Source organism: Pantherophis guttatus, chromosome 1 (assembly GCF_059756535.1).
Source record: "Pantherophis guttatus breed Tessera chromosome 1, ASM5975653v1, whole genome shotgun sequence".
NCBI classification, from domain to species: Eukaryota; Metazoa; Chordata; class Lepidosauria; order Squamata; family Colubridae; genus Pantherophis; species Pantherophis guttatus.
The window spans coordinates 296377417-296399726 of NC_142063.1; the positions used below are offsets into that span (position 1 = coordinate 296377417).

Below are 22310 nucleotides of genomic sequence, written 5' to 3' on the forward strand. Positions count from 1 at the left end.
TGTTTGGGCTTTCTTTCTAGGTATATAACCTCAATATAAATCCTGCGAATGCTGAAAATATTGCAGTCTCCACTGAAAATTCTCTTAGAATTCATTCATTATTTGAATATATGTTTTTGGTTTAGATTTAGGGAAAGATTGCTCCAACTATGCAAAATACTACTTCAGTTACTGATGCATTTTAACTAATCCCAATTACTAACTTTTTTAAGGCTTTAGAATGTATGCTGAGTTGGAAGTAAGAGGAACAAGAAATGGAAAATGTCTATTTCTGATTCCGAAATAAAGGCAAGAAAGTTTTTGTATATGGATCAATTGAAAAGATACACATTTTGCTTGAAGGAGAGAGACATTTGTATGTCCAATGTCACCATTACTTGTGACTCTGGCCAGAGTTTAATCATTTCCAAAGAAGCGGAAATATATACACAGATACACACAGTTGTGGGGTAGATCATCCAGCTCTGATGCTTTAGTTAAACATGATGTTGTTTATTCATTCTTGCTTGTTTTTTTTCTTTGATACACACCATTGGCCTGCAATTTTTATACAGTATATATCCTGTCTTCAGAATAATTAGACAAAATGTTCTTCCAGTTTAGAGGATAGCAGGAACTCCAGGAAGTGTGCATAGTTTATTTGGGTCAGGATTTCAAAACCATAGAAGCCTCCAGGGTACTTATGTCACAAGAAGCTTGGTTATGGAAAACATCATTTTTAACCGTGGAAAGTTTTTTTTTTTTTTAAATTTTTTTACAGCTGTAGGCAACAAATGTGGTATTAGTAAATAGTGGTATATTAGTAAATAGTGGTACATTTCAGCCCTGGTTGTCATGGCATTTGAGCCCAGTCCTAAAAAAGAATAAAAGGATTAAAAGGTGCTGTTCATTTGATATTTCTGTGGATTTCACAAATTTTATATTTCAGTACAAAATGTTTTGGAAAGAGAACAATGCCCTATGGCCCTGAGGGTGAACCTGTGGCATGCGTGCCACAGGTGGCACGCATAGTCATACCGGTGGGCACGTGAGCTCAGCTGATTTTCAGGCCTTCTGGGCCCACCAGAAATAGGAAAACAAATGGGACTTCCAGTCCCACTGGAAGTTGGCAAACAGGACATTTCCTGCCTCTGGAGAACCTCAGGGGGTGGTGGGGAAGGCCCGTTTTTCTCTCTCCCCAGCCTCCAGAGCCTTTCTAGGAGTCTGGGGAGGGCAAAATGGCCTTTTCCACCCCTGGGGGCCCTCTGGAGGCCGAAAACGGCCCGTTTGCCAACTTCCAGTTCGCCCTCCCCAGACTCCTAGAAAGGCTCTGGAGGCTGGGGAGAGCAAAAAATGGGCCTACCATGCCATTGCGTGCCAGGAGCGGGGGGAGCATGTGGAGGTCATATGTGCATGCACAGAGGCAGGGTGCATAGAATTATGGGTGTAGGCACACACGCACGCGACCCCCTGCTCCTGGCACATGATGGCAAAAAGGTTAGCCATCACTGTCAGGGTGGATAGAAACTAAAAGTGAAATCTTTCATTAGCCCCTGACTATCAGTGATAGATCAGCAATGTGTCAAATTCCATGATTTAAATAAAACGAAGAAGAAAAAAATAAAGATCTTTTCTGCTAAACTGTTTTAGTTTTGTGCCTTCAAGTAAATATTTGACTTCTGGTGACTGCTTGGATAAGTCCCTGCTGTTTTCTTGGCAAGATGTCCAGAAGTTGTTTGCCATTGCCTCCTTCCTAGGGCTGAGAGAGAGTGACTGACCCAACGTTACTCAGCTTCTTTGTGTCTAAGGCGGAACTAGAGCTCACCGTCTCCTGGTGCCTGATGCCTTCATGCCTTCATCAAATCAACTTTTTTTCTTTTAAACTAGGCTGCTAAAAATCAGGAGGAAGGGAAGGGATGAATATATTTGTTTGTCAAATATATTAATATTGTAAACTTACTTATATATTTTTATGTAAAGCAAATAATAAATCACCTTAAACAGGTGTACTGGATGGCTACCTTTGGACACAATAACAGCAGAAAAATAATTATGTTTTACTATTCCTCTTATCATTATGGAATTCCTAATGGGGTCTCTTACTTGTGTTCAGCTGGGTTCACCGTTTTGCCCTTCTTCAATAGCATTCTAGTGTCTGTTCTGGTTTCACCACCCAGATTGATTTGGAAAATCTATTTTTATAAATCCTGCTGTATGAACCACTTTTTCCCAACCAGTCGTAATGTTTCAGGTTCTATCTAAGGGGCTCAAATCATCATTTAGATAAAATGAAAAGTTTTGATGGCTGAAAATATCAAGCTTTGGTCAAGTAAGAAAAGTAAACCTCTTTGAGGCAAGCCTTCTTTCCCATAAATCAAAAGACCTTTCTGCCAAAACAGCCTGTATTCCGGGAATGTGGTGAGTGGAATGGCTGGGGTTTGCTTTATGTATATTCAACTAACATTTGCAGCCACAGCTGACCAGCTGACCCTACAGCCAATGTTTTGCTTTGGTCCCACAGATGCTGCTTCCTCTTCCAGCATATTGTATTTCTTGAGAATCACATGTAAAGAAGGGAAACACAGCAGCAATGAATCTAATAATGTAGCTCAGAAAGTTGGCTTAAGGTTCCTTTGCCATAAAATAAAACATATATAAGACAACCTCTATCTGCAACTCTAGTAAGGAGTCCTGTCTGTGTACTAAACAGACTTTGCACAGTTAGGTAGAACCTTCGTGTGTTCTGTCCTCACTTACTAGTAGCTAAGACATTCCAACATACACATCGACCTACAACCATCCTACAAACCCCTCAGAATTCAAATCAACCACTCAGCCAACCAGAGACAGCACCAACCCTCAACCAATCCATGCAAACCCCCCAACCAGTACTTCACCTCTCAATGACCCTGACCTGACATAACCTTCCCATCACAAGACCTACCACAAGAACCTCACTTGACACACTCAAATGTGACCCACCACAAGACCCTGACCTGATGTGACCCCCACCTGACCTCACTATCACAAGACCTATTCACCACACGAAGCCCACAGAACACTGACATGCCCTAAATTCCACTGAAGATGTACTCATGCCTGGTAACAAAATGTTCAGAAACCAACTGTCAGGTCCCCATAGATCCCTATCGGGATGCTGCCATTCTGGTGGGGTGGGGGCTTGGTGACATTTTATGAGATTTTCAAATCTCTGGCCTTTCCTTTATTTTGATGTATCTTCCTGGACTAGGGAGGAGGGAGGTTTGGGGCCATCTGTTTTGTCTCAGCTCAGGGAGAACAAGCAAGCGGCGCCTGAGAACAACTTCTTATCACCTTCTCAGTTTGAGGTTCCCACAACAACTTCACATCTGTGTATTGGCTCACCTCAGACTGGACAGAGGGGTGGGGTTTCTACAATGTTTAACCTAACAATTTTGAGCGGGAACTTCAGATCCTGCCTATTCTTCTTGCTATTACTAACTCCCAATAAAAGTTCCTTTTGAAATGCTGCCTGTTTCAAGAGTTCTGCTTTCTTGAGGAAATAGTAGAGGCAAGTCCTTACACCAACCCAAAAAGTCGGAGAATGAACCTCCATCTTCATCCTACACTCGAGCTACAGATATTCACCACTATTGCAAACATTCCATGTCCTTCTGAATGTTCATATCTTATGATTCTGCTGAATAACAAAGACTCTCCTGGAGAATAGTAAAACTTTGAACAGAACTGAGGAATGTGTTGTTAACTAGCATATTCCCTAGGCTTGCTAACATTGTAAATCTGTAACTGGCAATAAAAGGCAGACCACACTCTTTCCCTTCTACTAATATTTATTTAAATTATACTATTAAAGTGTGCCGAGCTGTTTCTTCAGACTCTATCAGACTAGAGCCTCTTAGCCAAAGTGGAGGGTGGTGGCTTATAACACTGTTCTGTAAAAGTTTAAAATAACATTTGCAGACTGTAAAAATATAGGGTGCAATCCAATTGTCATTAAGCATTTCAAAATCCATTTGATATCAGTAGGGAAAGTTGTACTTATTTTCCCTGGATGGATGGCATTAAGGATGGCATTAATGTTCCCATAACATTACTCAAACTGCCAGGGTTCTTTCATGTTGGGCATTCTATTGATAAGAAGGCTAGGGAGTCAATAGAGAATAAAAAGTTAGATGGTTATCTCTTCTCCATTCCTTTCTTCCTTTGCCATATATTTTAGATATCCTGCTAGGAAGAAATTGGGGTGGTTTGCTCCTTATGGATACAAGGCAAGACTATTACTTGATGGCATAATCCTGATGCCTTTGATATGGGCAGGAAAGTTTGGATCTCCTTTTTCCAACGTGCAAAATGACTAATGATTTCAGTTCTTAAGAAAACAATCAAGTTGGGAGAACCTTGAAAAGCAAAATGCTTCAGAAGTTGCTTAAAAGTGGAAACCTGCCAGAGAGAACAGGAGCAACTTGATCCTATTACTAGACTCAAAGATCATTAGTCATGGATTAGGATCAGATGTGGTATTCACCCGGTTTGGGCAAACTGGTAGCGGCGACTGAGGGTGGGCCTGCCGGGTGGGCCTGCCGGGTGGGCCTGCCGGGTGGGCCCCACCCGCCTGCCCGCCCAGGCATAATGCCGTCCTATTTAGTCATGTTTTCAAGGTCGGGCACATGTGCGCAGGGTGAACTGGTGGTAAGAATATATGAAACCCACTGCTGATTAGGATACTGGGTTCACATCCTTCTCTTTCACAGTAACAGCAGAGGAGTGAAGATATCCTTGTTCTCCCTTCTGCCACTCCAAGTTGGGCTGGTGAATAAATATTTCACTGTAGATTACAAATTGAAAGTGTGTGTGTGGTGGGACCACAGGTAACATCATCCTGATACTGTAGCGATTAACCCTGTGCCAATTTTAAAGTAAAAAAAATGAATGCTATTGTTTTCTGATCTATTTTGTCAATCGGGTGTGTGCTTTGATTTTGAACACAATTTGATTTCTCAATTCCAGCCCAAATTAGTGTTCCTCCCAAAAAAAAAATGAATTTGTATCTGAACTCTTTTGAAGTTTTGCATATGAATTGCAAATTTGTAGAGATGCTAAAGTATGGGGAAAATGTGTGCAAAAATAAACATTGTTTCTCCATCTTTCCTCTGTAGGAGGAAATCTCTAAAGTTAGGGGCAGGAAAAAGAATAAAGGAGGAAGTGTAGTTTTTGGACCAATGGGTGTATCTTCTAACCAGAGTGTTGCCTTTATAAGCATCCTCCACTCACAGTTCTTTGATTGTGTGGGAGAGGATATTGATGTAATAGATTGTTTTAATTCAAAGCTCTTCATTTGCTTTCTCACCCAGGAGCATAGACATTAAAACGATTTTATTGGAAACTGTAGGTATGGAAGGGCATAGCAATCTAGATAGCCCTCTATCCAGGAAATCTCTGAATTATGACAAATCAGGCTAGACTGTTTAATTTATTGAATCAGTGTCTATACTGAATATTGTAGTCATCACAGAATCTTCTTTCTACTGTAGAATGGTGGGATTTAGAAATGAAAAATAACGTGATGGCTCACTGGCTAAGATTGAGCTTGTCAATTGAAAGGTAGGCAGTTCAGCAGTTCAAATCCCTAGTGGTGCGTAATGGGGTGAGCTCCCATTACTTGTCCCAGCTTCTGCCAACCTAGCAATTCGAAAGCACGTAAAAATGCAAGTAGAAAAATAGGGATCACCTTTGGTGGAAAGGTAACAGCTTTCGTGCGCCTTTGGCATTTAGTCATGCCGGCCACATGACGACGGAGATGTCTTTTGACAGTGCTGGCTTTTCAGCTTTGTAATGGAGATGAGCACCACCCCCTAGAGTCAGGAACGACTAGCACATATGTGCGAGGGGAACCTTAACCTTTTAAAACTTATTTGCTCAATGTAAAATGGAATATATAGTATGCACATGCCTTTTAGCAATGCACAGTGTTTTTACTGTTCCAAATAATTCTGTTCTGAGTCAATTAGTGCTGATATTTCCACCAGGAACTTATTGAATGTTTGGATTTATGAAACGGAGCCTGAAAGGTGAGCTACTGAGCATAGTCACTATGACAATAAATAGTAGCTTTACGATCGTCAGATGTAATCCTAAATACAGGAGCAGTAAAAATTAGAAGATTTTTTTAAAAACCAAATGGTCACTGCACATTTTTAAAAATCACATTCCTTCTTTAGGAAAAGTTATTCCTATCCTTTCCAGTGTGAATTATCCGGCAACAGTGATGGTGATGAAAGAACTACTGTGATATTCTGACACAGCAGCAGTATTACTATGATGGGATATACAATCTCTTGAGACATTTTAGGAATTTTGCCTTTATGGTATTTGCAGGGCAAGCCCTACAAAGGAGTGCAGCAACTATTCAATATTGAGAAGCACCAGGTGGACAGAGCGAATATTCCTTTAACATCGGAAACTATTACGGTTGGGTGCAACAGAGAATCTTGTATCTTATTCAGCTGTCAATGGTAAATTTGACTTCTGAAGTAGAAATGGCAGAGAAATATCATCTTGTTCTTCACCTCAAACAATCATATTTATTTATTTATTTTATTTATTGGTTCGATTTATATGCCGCCCTTCTCCGGAGACTCAGGGCGGCTTACAATGCGTTAAGCAATAGCCTTCATACTTTTGTATATACCTGCTTAGTAGGGCTTTCGCATCCCCCAAGCGGTGTTCTTTTATATATATATATATATACAAAGTCAGTTTATTGCCCCCACAATCCAGGTCCTCATTTTACCTACTTTGAAAGGATGGAAGGCTGACTCAACCTTGAGCCTGGTGAGATTTGAACTTGCAGTAATTGCAGGCAGCTGGTGTTAGTTAACAGAATTTTAGTCTGCTGCGCTACCAAGGCTCTTACCAAATGTCTTGTTCTGTCCCCTGAACACTTTTGTAAAATATGTTTAGCAACATCTTGGTTTCCAAATTCTCAGGAAGCTACAATTTTGAGGGATCTTATAAGCCTGAAATGCTTTTATCACCTCATAGGTCAAATTAAATCCAGAGCAGTTGTTTTACTTGTAAGAAATTCAGAGGAGCAGGAGATGCTGAGGAAGTATTTAGTTGCGGATTCGGGTCTCCAGACTTCATTGCTTTTCTGCTAACAGAACATTATGTACATGGTCATTAGGACAAAAATATGCTAACAATGAATTGAAGCAAAGCTGAACTGCAAATTAGCCAAATAAAATTTGATTTTCCCATTGGAAATACTCTATGAAATCCGTACTATGGGACAATGCTGCAGCCAAGTGCACAATTTTTATTTTTATTTATTTTTATTGGTTCAATTTATATGCCGCCTTTTTCCGAACACTCAGAGTGGCTTACAATGCGTTAAGCAATAGCCTTCATACTTTTGTATATACCTGCTTAGTAGGGCTTTCACCCCCCCACAGCGGCGTTCTTTTTTTTTTGTACAAAGTCAGCTTATTGCCCCCACAAACCGGATCCTCATTTTACCTACCTCGAAAGGATGGAAGTCTGAGTCAACCTTGAACCTGGTGAGATTTGAACTTGCAGTAATTGCAGGAGATGGTGTTACTTAACAGTGCTTTAGTCTGCTGCGCCAAGGCTCATTTAATGTTTAATATCTAATATTTAATATCAATTTATAGGGTTGCCAGGTGTCCACCATTTGAGCTGACAGTCTGCTTTTTTCACATTATGTTCACTATTTTTTTTTTCACAAAATAGTGGACATTTTTTTTATTCAAAAGCTTTATGATGAAATGGTACGCAAGTTTTGCGAGTCAGAATTCCATGAAGTTTTGCGCCATGTTCCAACACGTTGGTTAAGTTTGTTTAAAGTGGTCGAAAGACTTCTTTTAAACTGGATACCTCTAAAATTGTATTTTATTTCTCTTGGATCTGATGAGTGCCATAAGGTTATCTGGAACCTTATTTCGGATCAGGAAAATGAACTCGCAAAGGACGATGAACCAACAATTTCAGAATTGTATTTATATTTCACGTACTTCTTCAAGACACCCTACTGAAGCTGGAAAGCAAGAAAATTCTTGCATGTGATCTTCACATTATCATGTGTAAGCTGCGTGATTCTTTGCAAAAAAAATACGGTGAGCAGTTTTTTGGAATGAAAGTTTTATTTGCCTTACGTAAAAAACATTTGCCTGAGAATGCCGTGCAAAAGTTCAAGAAAGAAGCCATCAACGTGTATCAAAGAGCCATTGCGTACCTAGAAAAGTGGTATAATTTCACCGATTCAGTATATGAGACGCTAAATTGTTTCAATCTAATTGATCGCAATAATCCTCCAACTTTAGAAGAAATGATGAACATCTGGTTCATGTCCATGGCGAGAAGAACTTCCACCCAACACTCTCTTCGATGAAATTTCTGCCTTAGAAGAAGTTTATGTTCATCTGCAGGGCGATTCATCCCTTGATAAGTGGACGTACTTTTTCAAGAAAGAGCCAGCTTCAAGTTTACTGAAACTGTTCCAGTATTGTGCATCAATTCCGGTATCAAATGCAAACGTTGAATGAATTTTCAGCGTCATGGGAAATTTGTGGACTGATGAACGTAACTGACTGCTTGTACCATCAGTTCGAAGTGAACTTTGTATATTTTTTAATATTTCTCAACGGTACTGAAATTAAAGAATTATTCCTTAAATACAAAGAATTGATCAAAGCTGAGCAGTCAAATAAAAAATACACATGACAGCAAAGTAAAATGTAATTTAATATTTTACATATTATTATAATATATTTGATGTTTTGAATTTTAAGTAAAGTTTTGAAGTGATTATTTTAATACGTGTTAAAATGTTTGTAAGAAAATATATAATTTAATTGTAATTTTTTTTATTTTTTTACTACTTAACCCCCCCACCCCTTGTCCGCTATTTTTTGGAAGCAGACCTGGCAACCCTAATTTAATATTACACTTATGACTGGCTGGGGAATTCTGGAAGTTGTAGTCCATACACTTTAAAGTTATCAAGGTTGAGAGACATTGGTTTAGATAGTTCATCTTCATGCAATGTATACAACTCTTCTACTTTCTCATGTTAACCATGTGCACCTCCTGAACTGGTGGAGAAAGAATCTAGATTCTCCTAGAATGCTGATTCATGTCTGGCTAAATTGCATAATGCAATTTCCTTAAAAAAAATGTATATATTTGAGGTCAAAAGGGACTGAGAGGGATGGATTCTATCCAGTTGAGTGAATGGGAGAAATTCCTTTCTAGCACTTAAAGAGTTTTGCTGTGAGATCTACCGCATAAGAAGAAAATAGATGAATCCATATGCAGAGAGGTTAATCCTTACAAAATGGTCCACAACTGCATGTTTTTGCAAGCTGAATGTTTGTTCCCATATTTTGTTGGCAGTTAGAAGATGATTGTTAGGTGTCTCTAGCAGTAGGGGGAGGTGTAAGATAAATAATGGGCTGTAGTAGGCTGGCAACTCAGTGAAGGGAAGCGGCCACACAATGTGAGAAAAATGTGGCTGGAAACGCTTAAGAAAAGATTTTGTTTTAAATGCGTGGATTGAGAAAAGCCTGGTAGCCAAAAAACAAAGCAGCCAGAAAGCTAAATGCATGCAGCTGAAAACCTTAAACAATTCAGATGGAAGACATGAGTAAAGGCCAGGAGAGCATTAACAAAACCAGGCTCTCCTCCAGGGCTTAATCGGAGCCAGTAGGATTGAGAAGGCCTTCGCCCAGGAACCAGTTCTTGAATGTTTTCAAAGAGTCAGCTACGGTCCCCAAATGTACAAAGTCATAAGAAAAAACAGCGTAGCTTGGAGGCTGCTCCTTCTTCTGTTCTTGAGCATCTTTGGAATGTTAGGAAGTTGCCTTGTGCTGAAGCAGGTCACTGGTTTTTTTAGTCAAAATGTGTGATGTGATTGCAAAGAAGGCAAAGGCCATTTTAGGCTGCATGAACAAGTTTAATTTCCAAGTCATGGAGAATAATTATTCCATTTTATTTTACTTTAGTCAAATCCTATCTGAAGTACGGTGCCTAGTTTGGCCACCCTACTTTAATAAGGATTCGGAACAGGTCCAGAAAGAAGCAAAAAAGGAGATCGGGAAAGTACAAACTAGGAGGATTGAAGAAGCTAGTTAGGTTTAGCTTTGGAAAAGATGACTGGGGGCAATCTCTTTAAATACCTGAAAGGATGTCCTAAAGAAAGTCAAGACCTCCCTCGTCAGAGGAGTGGCCATCACATAATATAAAAGCTTTGCCAGACATATACTTGAATACTGCTCACCTGCCTGGAACCCTCACTGTATTTCAGACATCAATACATTAAAGAAGGTCCAGAGATATTTTACTAGAAGAGTACTCAAATCTTCTGCTCGAAATAAAATTCCCTATCCCACCAGGCTTGAAATTTTAGGTCTGGATAGCCTCAAACTACGCTGTCTACGTTTTGACCTATGCTTAGTTCATAAGATTATTTAGTACTTTAATTTCAACCGTAATAATACAAGGGCTATGAATAGATTCAAACTCAATGTAATTCGCTCTAATCTTGATTGTAGGAAATATAACTTCTGCAATAGAGTAGTAAATGTCTGGAACACTCTACCTGATCCTGTTGTTAGTCTCGCTAATCCCCATACCTTTTATGCTAAACTGTCTACCATGGACCTTTCATGTTTCTTAAGAGGTCCCTAAGGGGGTGAGCATAAGTGCACCAGCGTGCCTACCATCCCTGTCCTACTGTCCCCATTATATGTAATCATTCTATGTGTTTATGGCTATGTTTTGCTTATTTATATCCCTTTATTTGTGCCAATTTTTTTTCATGTGTCCATGTTTATGTCTATATTGTTACTTGTTTCCTTAAACTTGTTGACAAATAAATAAATAAACAAACAAACAACAACAACAACAACAATAATCATTGATGTATGTTCTAGAAAGGCAGATTCTGATTAAATGTTTAAGAAAAATTCCCAACAGTTAAGAGCATTTGGATGTAGAGCCAATTACTCAGAGATATGGTAAGTTTGGATCATTCACAGAGAAGTTACCAAGCTCATCTATCTGGATTCCTGCACTACTCAGAAGGTTGAGTTTAGGGACTTAAATGGCCCTTTGCTTCTATGTTTCTAAAGATCAGCTTTTGGGATATGAGGAACTAAAATCCATATCTTCCCCATCCAGTTTGGGGAAGACTGAACTACCTGATTGGTGGTGTTTCCTCATGCTTCTAGACTTCTTTCTCACTTCTTCATTGGATATAAACAACTGACCCAAGGTTTAGGGAACAAACAGAAAACACCAAGGGGTCTTGTGTCTATGGAATCCCAAAGGAGCTTTTTCAAGAGGCAGCTGGACTTTCTGGTTTTTCTTTGAAGTTTCGCTTCTCATCTAAGAAACTTCGTCAGCTCTTTCTGGACGCTTTATACTCCTTGCAGAAAGCTGGTCATTTGCATTCTTTTAGCAAGTTGTTAAGGCCACCTGGAGGTTTACCAAGGGGCCTTGCATGCATAACTTTTGCTAGTGGTCTGTCACTGAGCTATGACCATTGCAAACAGAACAATCAATACCAAGATAAGGCTTAAACCTTAGCCCATTTCTTTTTTATATATTGGCCACACTTTTCTTCTTTTTCTGACCCAAATTTGCAAATCAAGTATCTGGGAAAGATCTGAGATCTGCATGATTCTGCTCTTCTGAAGATGGGTTGGGCCTTGTATATTTATGGGGGTAAGGGCACTATGATAGAATCTGCAGTCTTTGCATAATATTTCTACTTCAACTTAGGCTACTGGGTCTAGATCATTATCTCATTTTTTTAAAAAGATCTTGCATATGTTTAAATTAGCTTTTTTATTTGCTCTATTTATTATCTTATTTTGACTAGTCAAAAAGTAGAATTGAAAGGTCCATTGGAATTATGGTTGTAGAAAGCTTACTGCTAGATAAAAACTGTATAACCCAGTGGTTCAGACATGCAATGTCATATTAATTGCAAAACTGCTAGACCGATTTTTTTTTAAAAAAACTACATGTGTACTATTAGGATTTTATGTAGCTTGAAAAATGCATCTGAAATCTTCAGAAGAAGGATTGTCAACTTTCTGTCTTTGTCTTTCTGCTATTATTAAGCTGAATGATGTATTATTTCAAGCAACTGATTTTAGGTACCATGGAAGAATAATAGTTGTCACTTTAAAATTTATTAATATACTAGCTGTACCTGGCCACGCGTTGCTGTAGCCCAGTCTGGTGCTTCCGCTGGGCTAAAAGAGCGAGGCTGAACTTCCAAACTCTCCATAAACATTTGATGGGCGTGGCCAACTCGACGTTACTTACTTTCATCAGTCACATGACAGCCCCCGAGCCACGCCTACCCAGTTGGTGATTAGGGCGGTATATAAATCCAATAAATAAAAAATAAATAAATAATAAAACCGGTTGCTAAAAAACAATGGGAATCATAAAATCCTCCCTCTCTGTCTCCCCCTCTCTCTTTGTATCTATGTCTCTCTCTCCCCCCTCTGTATCTCTCTATCCCCCCTCTGTATCTATGTGTCTCTCTCTTCCCCTCTCTCTGTATCTCTCTATGTCTGTCTCTCTTCCCCCTCTGTATCTCTCTATGTCTCTCTCTATCCCCCCTCTGTATTTATGTGTCTCTCTCTCCCCCTCTCTCTGTATCTCTCTATGTGTCTCTCTCTCCCCCCTCTGTATCTCTCTATCTCTCTCTCTCCCCCCTGTATCTCTCTATGTGTCTCTCTCTCCCCCTCTCTCTGTCTCTCTCTCTTCCACTCTCTCTCTCTGTATCTCTGTATGTGTGTGTGTCTCTCTCCCCCCCTCCTTCTCTCTATATTTCTCCATGTCTCTCTCTCCATGTCTCTCTGTTTATCTCTGTCTCTGGCCCGGCCTCTTCTGCATCCCCCGCCATCGCCCTTACCTTTTCAGGCCAGGCCTTTGCAGCTCTCTGCACCACAGCAGAAACTCGGGGGTCCCCTCTGTCCTTCCTACACAGATGTTCTCTGGGGGCTCAACAGGGAGACGCATAGCAGGGAAGGGAAGGGAAGGGTGGGAGGGAGGGGGTGCAGCGGGGGTTCAAGTCTGGTTTGGGGCTTCCCGCCTGAAGGAAGAAAGTGGCAAAGCCAGGAGCTATGCACACCCCACTGGAACTGCTGCACAGTTCTCCTCCCCCGCCTGCCAAGGGCAGGGGAATGATTAAATCCCCTGCTCTTCCAGGTGAAACGAAGGAGGGCCAGCCATGCTCCCTCCTGGCCATTTCCACCCCCCGAAGCCTCCCTGGAGCCCCTTTTCTGCCAGAGGCTAACATTTTCGTGTAGGCTCCGTGAACTGCCAGAGCACCCACCTGGGAATCAAAGGTGGCGCTGATCAAAGGTGACCCTGAGGCTCCAGTTGCCTCCATCTCCCACTCATCGACCTGATTCGCATAGCGCCGGTTAGCGGCTGGTCTTTCTGGCCTTGGGGCCCGTGGTAGCGCTGGGCCAGGCACGATTTGGGCCAGGAAAGGGATGGAGGGTTCCTGCGTGGCGGACCCAGGCAGCCTTGTTGCCAGGTGTTCTTTGGAGGGAACCCCGAGAGCGGCTGCGAGGGGGATTGGCAGTAGTGGTGGGCAAGGCTAGTCTGTGGGGCGGCCAGGGGAGGAGGAGGTCAGAGCCAGGCTCAGGTGGGCCCCACCCAGCCCTAGAAGGCTTCCTGGCGGGGAGCCGGCTGCCTACCTGCCGAGCCTGGTGGCAGGATATGGACATGCACAGTTTCTTGGAAGCAATATGGAGAGTCTAAATATAAGGAGCAGAAATCTGTTGAGCGTAATCAGGGCTGGGAGGCTGCCATGTTGGTTTTATGTCCAGCAGATGGCGCTGTTTTTCAATGTTTTTCAATGTTTGTCAATGTCTTTCAATGTTTTCCAATGTTTTTCATGTTTTTACCTGTCACAGGTGACATGTATATAATATAGGTATATAAAAACACGCCCATAGTCGAATGCAACGTTGTGTCAAAATTTGAAAGCAATCGGTGAAGAACTTTTCGGAGATGTGCGGTTATGTACAAATGGACATTTACAGTTTTATTTATATAGATTACATTATTTTTAATTTGCTATGATTTCATCTATGCCCTACATCCGTGATGGCAAACCTATGGCATGAGTTCCAGAGATGGCACACAGAGCCTTCTCCGTGAGCACGTGTGCCGTTGCCAGCTGCTCTTCTGGTTTCTGCATGAGCATGTGCACACTGGCAAGCTGCTCTTCGGGTTTCCGGTGCTCCGGCACATGTTCTGGTTTGGGCACTCGGTGCCAAAAAGGTTCGTTATCACTGCCCTACATCATATATATCAAGTTTTATTTATTACATTATTTTTCATTTATTGCAATATCATACATACCATAAATCACAAATGAAGTTTTATTTCCTGGTCTTGGGACTTAGTTAATGTGTATTGAGATTGGCAGCTCTGCTCTTTAAAACAAATTGGAGAGCACATTATATCACATTTATACTTAGAGAGGTCACAGGAGATGATTTGCAGGTGAAAATGTTGCACTCTAAGAATGCTAAATCCCAGGTCTGCTAGTTGCATCCTGTCTACCCAAATGTTGCTATACTGAACATGAATGTCTTTGCTTCTCTTAATACAAACACAGCTGCATGGTATTTCTGGTGCTGTTTCCACCATCTCAGGGGAAATATTTTGGCAGCATTGGAATAGTGACCCAGAAACATACTTCCTGTGTAGTGTTTAAAATATATTTGGGATGGAATGTTCTTTGAATGTGAAACACAAGTAATACTTGATTAAAAACAATTTTGATTTTTAAATGAGTATGTACATTTAAATAAAATTGACAGTGATCAGGAACATTAAAGATGATGGTCAAGGTTGAGTGTGGTTTTTAAATTCACTTCTGATTAGGGTTTATTGCTATTGCAGTAAAAATGCATTTAAGTTTACAATCCATGGCATTAAACTTTGTTGTAATGATTAAACTTGTAGCTTTTTTGGATGCAATAGGGATCTTAAGCTATTGTAGTTCTTTAACTCCCTTCAGTGCATAGAGAAAACATTCCTCACTTATGACAATAAACTAAACTTCGGATAGGATCTGAAAAATTCATGAAATGCTTGATATGAAATCATATTTTACTTAGATTTCTTTCATTTCCATGGTATTCCACCAGAAGCATATCCAGGGGCCTTGGAACCTTATCTTGCTATCCCCTTTACTCAAAACTTTTTAGATTGCTTCTATTCCTTCTTTTTTTAAAAAAATTTTTTTTTAAAAAATATATCAGTATCAATAGATGAACAGTGGGGCATCTGGGTATCATTCATTTGAATACAAGTAATAATGATAGTATTAATATTATTTGTTATTTAAATCATACTTATGTAATTATAATAATATTCTTATACATATTTGTATTAAAATATAAGTCTTCATTATTTAATTGTTCAACATTTTAGTCCCCCATTCTAATAACAATAACAGTATCATTATAACGTGCATAGTATCACCATCTTTCAACCTCTAATCTTTATATCTAGCTACTACGTTTAATATATTATATAAAAATATGCATAATAACATTCCCCCTATTTCTTGTGTCTGCCTCTATTCTAGCTCCTAGTAAAGCCAGTCTTGTGTTACACAACATTTCCTCTATCCTTCATCTCTTGCCCGTTTTAATATTTCAATTTGTATTCGTTTTTTGACTTGCCTCCCAAATTCCTCCCTTCTTCTCTATCTATATCTTTCCTGTTTAATTTAAGTATTTCTTCCATCTCTACTATCTTTTGTTGCCAAACCTCCAGATGATCTGCCCAACACTCCATTTTCTTTTGAAAGATATCTTTCTGTTTATCTAGTATTATTTTTTGGTTTTAGTATGTATTTTCCCTGAATTTCTTCATAAGTTTTTATTACCTTCTCCCTCTTATCTTCTTGTTTTGTTTGTTTATTTAGTTCTGTCTTTTTCCCTGGTATCACCATTGTTTCCTCTATCTCCTGGGCTTTTTTATCATTAAACATTATCCCTTATGGAGCACTTTCTAACTTCCCATTTATGTTATTAATTAAGTCCATTATCTCCCTGTGGTTCCTTGTCATAGTATCCTGAATGCTTTGAAACATTGCCACCAATTCTTTTTGCAACCCACTTATTTCCCCCTGCTGAAACATCTTGCCTTCTTTTTTGATAAATCCAAATATCGCTCAGTAATCTGTCAATGTTCTATCACTGCCCCACTGCCTCAGTTATTTTTGCCCTCAGAAAGTCGATCTGGAAACCATTCACTCAGTCCTGGTGTTACTCCTCCGGAAATACAGTAATATGGTTCTTTATGTCCTACAGTTAGTCAATTTAGCTCTTTTTAGGTAATCCAGGAAAATTTCCGAATGTCTCCTTAAGTCCCTGCTATAAGTTCATTCATAACTCCTGATATTTAAAAGTCACTTTACTTAGATGTCTTCTGTATTTTCAATGTTAGAGCTCCGGTAGTCATGGAATAAATAAGTATAAAGCAATGGCTAGCACAGCAGTCCTCCAGGTGTTATTTCCACTTTCTCCTCTGTTTTATCAGTATTTTTCTCAAGATTGTAAGGATGTAATGTATTCCATTCACCAGTAGATGGCACCTTCAGCTTAACTTCAATGTTGCATAGATTCTAACAAGTTTGTATTTATTCAAACAAATAATCAAAATTCTGACAAGTAATTCCAGCATTTTAAAATGCCTTATTGCCAATAAAAATTAAAGATCCAATCTTTCTGTGTTTTTGAAGGTTTTGCATTCTCTTCTTAATATCCTTTTATATATAATTGTTTGCCACTTAAACAAACTGTTCAGAGTCCCTTTTCCAGAGTTTATTTTCTTTAGGGTAGGTTTTGAGTAGAAAAACAAAGTCACCCCACCAAGTTCCAGTCACTGTTCACACACTGCTCCAGCACAGTCTTTGTTACTTCGGTTGCCCAAGCTTCACAGCAGCCATAATGGCTGCCTCTCCTCTTCATCGTCGAATGAGAGGGAATTAGCCATGGATCAAACAGGAGAGCTGCTGCTCTCCGTGACCTGCAGGGCACCCCTCTACTCTTCGTCACCCCTACAGGGTGACTTTAGCCCCTTATGGAGCTCTACAACGAAGGGATTCAGCACAGGTTCGCGGAGCCCCGCTTTTCACTTCCGATAGCGCCGCAACGTAAACTGGAAGTCTGCTTCTATTCTTTCTTGATATTGGAACATTGAAACAACAGGATTTAAAATGCCACCCATATTTAGAAACATAAGATCCCCAGTTGATATAGTTAAGATGTAAGTGTTTTGGAAATGACATGTTGCCTTCCATTTTGTTGAATGTAATCATGACAGGCTCTTCAATACAGGAAGCCAGGGATATGTGATTTCCAAGGTATCTAATTTCCCAGAACTCTTTGTAATCTATATGAGATTAGTAATTTATATTTTGAATTAAAACATAATGTCAGAGGTATGTCATCTTTCATAATACATTTGAGCATTGGATACTAAAATACTTGTATTCCAAACCAGGGATTAATATTACCTGAAACAGAGTCATTGAGTATCAAGTTCCCCTTAATGGCAATGGATTCTCAGAGCAGCAATCCCAGGAATGTAAATGTGCAGTGAGCATTAATGTTTGAGCATGACAGGTAAAGACAAGAAATCTGTTAAAGGAGAGACATGGGAGAAAGGAACTTGGATCTGATGCAGGAAGAAAATATAAATTCTGTTTCAGCCTCAAATCACTTAATCACTATCAATTATTTGTAATGGTTACCCCTATAGAATTAGAGTACAACTTTATTTCCTAGATATTTATTCCAGTCTATGGGAAATATCAGACTAATTTATACTTGCCTTGGAGACTCTGACATCAGGAATTTGCCTGGGGGTCCTGTTATTTTATAGGTCTAGAGACCTGAAATTCATACCAACAAAATGTGCAGTTTACACAAAATCAGTGATTGTCCTCATGTTCTTACAATGTTTGCTTCTTTACTGGATTTCTAGGCTGCCCAACTCCAGAATGACTCTGCATGGTTTCACAAGTTAAAAGGACAATATCCATTGTCTGAGGGACAACATAACATCTCATCACATCACAAGGCCTGAGGTAAAAATAACGTTCTAAAGATAGCTTGAAGTTGGGCAAGATGGGAACCATACAAATCTTTGATGGGATGCAACAGAGAAAACCCATTTCCTGGGTCTCACTTGATGGCATTACATAATTAGTAGGGTTCAAAGCAAACCAATTATGTTGGAACATATTAAATGGCCAACTGGCAGCCCCTCAAATATCTAGGCTGCATGCCATGTATAACTTTACAGATGATAACCAGCACCCTGAATTGCACCCAGATGCCAAATGGCAACCAATGTAGCTCACATAGCAGGGGTGTGTATGTTCACCGAATAGGAAACTGACTTTTTTGGATTCGTCCTGGATATAATATCTAGAAGGCACTAGACTTCCATTAATTTCAGATTTCAGTGATAGACTCAAATTCAGCCATAGTCTATATTGTTTTTAGGTCAGCACTCTTTTGCCCGTGTTGCTTGCAAGAATCAATTTGTCATAGTGATGCATAATAATGACTGTTCCCATGAATAAGGGTAAAGGTGAGAGAGAGTGTTTTTTTCTATTTCTTGTTTTTAGAAATATGCCAGAAGGTAGTAGGTGGTTATGAAAACATTACAGATCCCCTGGTTTGTATTTTCATTACTAGCCATCCATCATGTTCCTGATAGGAAACATTCCAGGTTTCATTTAGTAAATCAGATAGGTAGCAACCACGTCCTGCTGCCAATGAAATGCCCCCAATTCTGGGTAATGTATAGCTGTATTCTTCAGGAGTTTGGCAACTGTCCAAATAGTTGGGTGAGTTATTTTGAATCATGAAGACATTTCCAAGAAATTCAGAAATGATTCACAATCTCTTCCCACAAAAGTCTAAAGTCATGCTATTCTTCACTCAACAAATGTTAGTTAAGACACTCTCTTGTTTAGGAAGGGTTGAACTATTTGCAGTTCTTCTGACAAAAGACAACAGCAAGTTTATTTCTCTCTCACTGACTTTATCTCTGAATGCAAGACAGCTCTGTGGCTATTAGTCACTGAGTAAAAAGCATGTGGTCTGCATATTGAGACTTCAGATATTACTTAATGGGTGTTATCTCTTAATATTGTCATTTAAGTCTAATGTGAGAAAATGAATCCAAGCACAGGAAGCTCTGGGATAAAATTTGTTGATAAATGATGATTGTCCTTGACTTGGCTTGTTTCAGAAACTAATAACTGAAACAACTATATGTGGTTTTGAGATAGTAGATTAACGGTCACATCTTTCTTTCCAAAGTTAATAGTTTTAGTTGCTCAGAAAGTCCTAATCTTATCAGTTCTCCGGTTCATCATTTTCACCCACCAACTTTGGATTCTCTTTCCATATTTTAACAATATATATTCATTTTACCTCATGTCTTTTATTTTCCCAACATTATATCATTGCAGCAGATAGAATGGTCTGTAAACCATAATGAAAATGATAGCAAAAGAAGATATTGCTTTTGTATGCTTTATTTGAAAACAATCTTTGTGATTTAGAAATATACCTTAAGAGGCAAATCTATTTAAGGATCTTGTGATCTATTTCTTTCTTAGTCTGCCAGCTAGGAGTAATTCTAAGGTCTCTATCCCTTTTCAGATTTTGGACTGGATGACCTTTAAATAAAAAATACCTTTAAATAAAAAATAGAATCTTATAGAAAATATATCACTTTAGCTGCAAGTGAAAACTGTTTTTGATTTTGGTCTCAATTAACAAGATGAAAACCAACTTTCAACCAGACATTCTTGAATATACATTATTGATTGATTGATTGATTGAGTGATTATGTGCCATCTAGTTGTTTTCTACTCCTAGTGACAACAGAGATATTTTCTCCATGACAATCTGTCTATAACTTGTTCTTTCAAATCTCGCAATGGTGCATTTTGCATTGTAACCATGGTTATTGCTATATTAGAATTAGAATTTTTTATTGGCCAAGTGTGATTGGGCACATAAGAAATTTGTATTTGGTGCATATGCTCTCAGTGTACATAAAAAGACAAGATACACTCGTCAAGAATCACAAGGCACAACACCCAGTGACAGTCATACGGTACAATAAGCAATCAAATCATACTGGGAAACGATCAATATCAATATAAATCACAAGGATAGAAGCAAGAAAATTACAGTCATACAGTCACAAGTGGGAGTAGATGGGTGACAGGAATGATGAGAAGACCAATAGCAATAGTAATGCAGCCTAATGTGAATAGTTTGACAGTGTTGAGGGAATTATTTGTTTAGCAGAGTGATGGTGTTCAGGAAAAAACTGTTCTTGTATTAAGTTGTCTTGGTGTGCAGTGCTCTATAGCATCGTTTTGAGGGTAGGAGTTGAAACAATTTATGTCCAGGATGTGAGGGGTCTGTAAATATTTTCACAGCCCTCTTTTTGACTCGTGCAGTATACAGGACCTCAATGGAAGGCAGGTTGGTAGTAATTGTTTTTTCTGCAGTTCTAATTATCTTCTGAAGTCTGTGTCTGTCTTGTTGGGTTGCAGGACCAAACCAGACAGTTATAGAGGTGCAGATGACAGGTTCAATAGTTCCTCTATAGAACTGTATCAGCAGCTCCTTGGACAATTTGAGCTTCCTGAGTTGGCGCAGAAAGAACATTCTCTTTCATCTGCTAAATAAATAATTTCTTCTTTGTTTTTCATGACCTGAATAGTAAAGAGTGTGATCTTCTGTTGGTATTCATTTGTAAACCACCCAAAGTCACTTAAATGAAATGGGAAGTATAGAAATCCAACAAATAAACAAATAAATAAAATTTATGCATTATTTCAGATGATATCATAACTTTACATTGAGGCATTAAATATAAAAAGTTCAAATACAATACAGAATGTTCAATTATTATGAGTGTAATCATTATGACCAAGGCATTCAACTGTCTAACAAAGCCAGTCTATATAAGTTGTAACTTAAATCTGTTGGAGAAAAATTGGTGCAGACAATAATAAAAAATAAATAAATAGGCTGATAGAGAAACGAACCTCATAAAGGAAAATCAGCATGGATTCTACAAAGAGAAATCCTCACTCACCAACTTTAAGAGAATCAAAAATGCAACACAGTTGTCATGACTGCACAACTAAGCCCTTCCCCTTTTATTACTGATATTATGTCTCATATATGTAAGAATAAAAGGGATTTTTTTTTCCAATGAAGGGAAATAGTAAATGGAATGTTTGAAACAGGATCTTCTACAACCTGAAGTTTTACAAAATGTTGATATGTAAACTGTGATGTCACAATGAATGTTCTACTTTTGATGTGATAATATTACAGCATATGCTTCATTTCCCACTCCAACACCTCCCCCCCCCCCCGAGGCTCATGCTATCAAGAATCTGCAGTGGGAGCTGTGCCATTTAACTTGTCCATAAGCAGAAACCTGGTCAAGTTTGTGGGTGACATTAAAATATTCATGAAAAACATGAGCAAGGAGAATATTTCTCTCTCTCTAAGATTCAGGGCTCATCCAATGAAGCTGATTCGAAGGAGAACAGACAGAAGGAAGCAGTTATTCACACAGCACATAATTTCCCTGAAGAATTTATTAACACAAGACATGGTGAGGACAGGTCTATAAAGACTGTTAATCTTGAAGACTCAATATTAGCTACACCTATTGCAGAGGAACAACAATACTTTTATTCATCCCAGAGGCAGAATATAATGGATCCAGAATTTGGTTCTTCGTATTTTAAAATCTTTGATATTGTAGCAGTTGGGATTTGGACTGAACAACTGTATGAAAAACAAGCCAATACGCTCTGTGTCTATTTTGTACAGAGTTTGATTTTAGATCAAACCTAGGATGGTTTGGGTAGGGATAAGGGAATATGAGAAAAAGAATTATGAGTGTTCTATTTTATGCAAAATCTTAGTCTCTAGCATATTCTAAATCTTTTGAAAATTACAATATTACTAATTCTACATGAATACAAGGGATTGAAAGAGTGTTGGTTGTAAGAGAAATAGGACTATTTACAATCAGTGTTTACATATAAATAAATGATTAATTCCAATCCCAATGACTGGAACTAAAAAGTTTAATTCTATTATTGACTTAAAGCAGAATAAGAGTGAAGGAAGTATCTCCCAGCTGGAACTCATAGAGACTATAGTTCTCTGCATTTATTACTTTTCCATGCAGGAACTATT

At 38.9% G+C, this 22310-nt stretch overlaps 1 long non-coding RNA gene across 1 annotated transcript in view; it reads left to right on the forward strand.

Moving 5' to 3' along the window:
• The window catches only part of LOC148116902 (uncharacterized), a 61054-nt gene that overhangs the window by 33114 nt on the left and 5630 nt on the right, over positions 1-22310 (forward strand). Inside the window, exon 2 of the long non-coding RNA XR_015733930.1 lies at positions 18037-18139. This is a non-coding gene — a long non-coding RNA (uncharacterized LOC148116902). The remainder of the gene's footprint in view (positions 1-18036; positions 18140-22310) is intronic.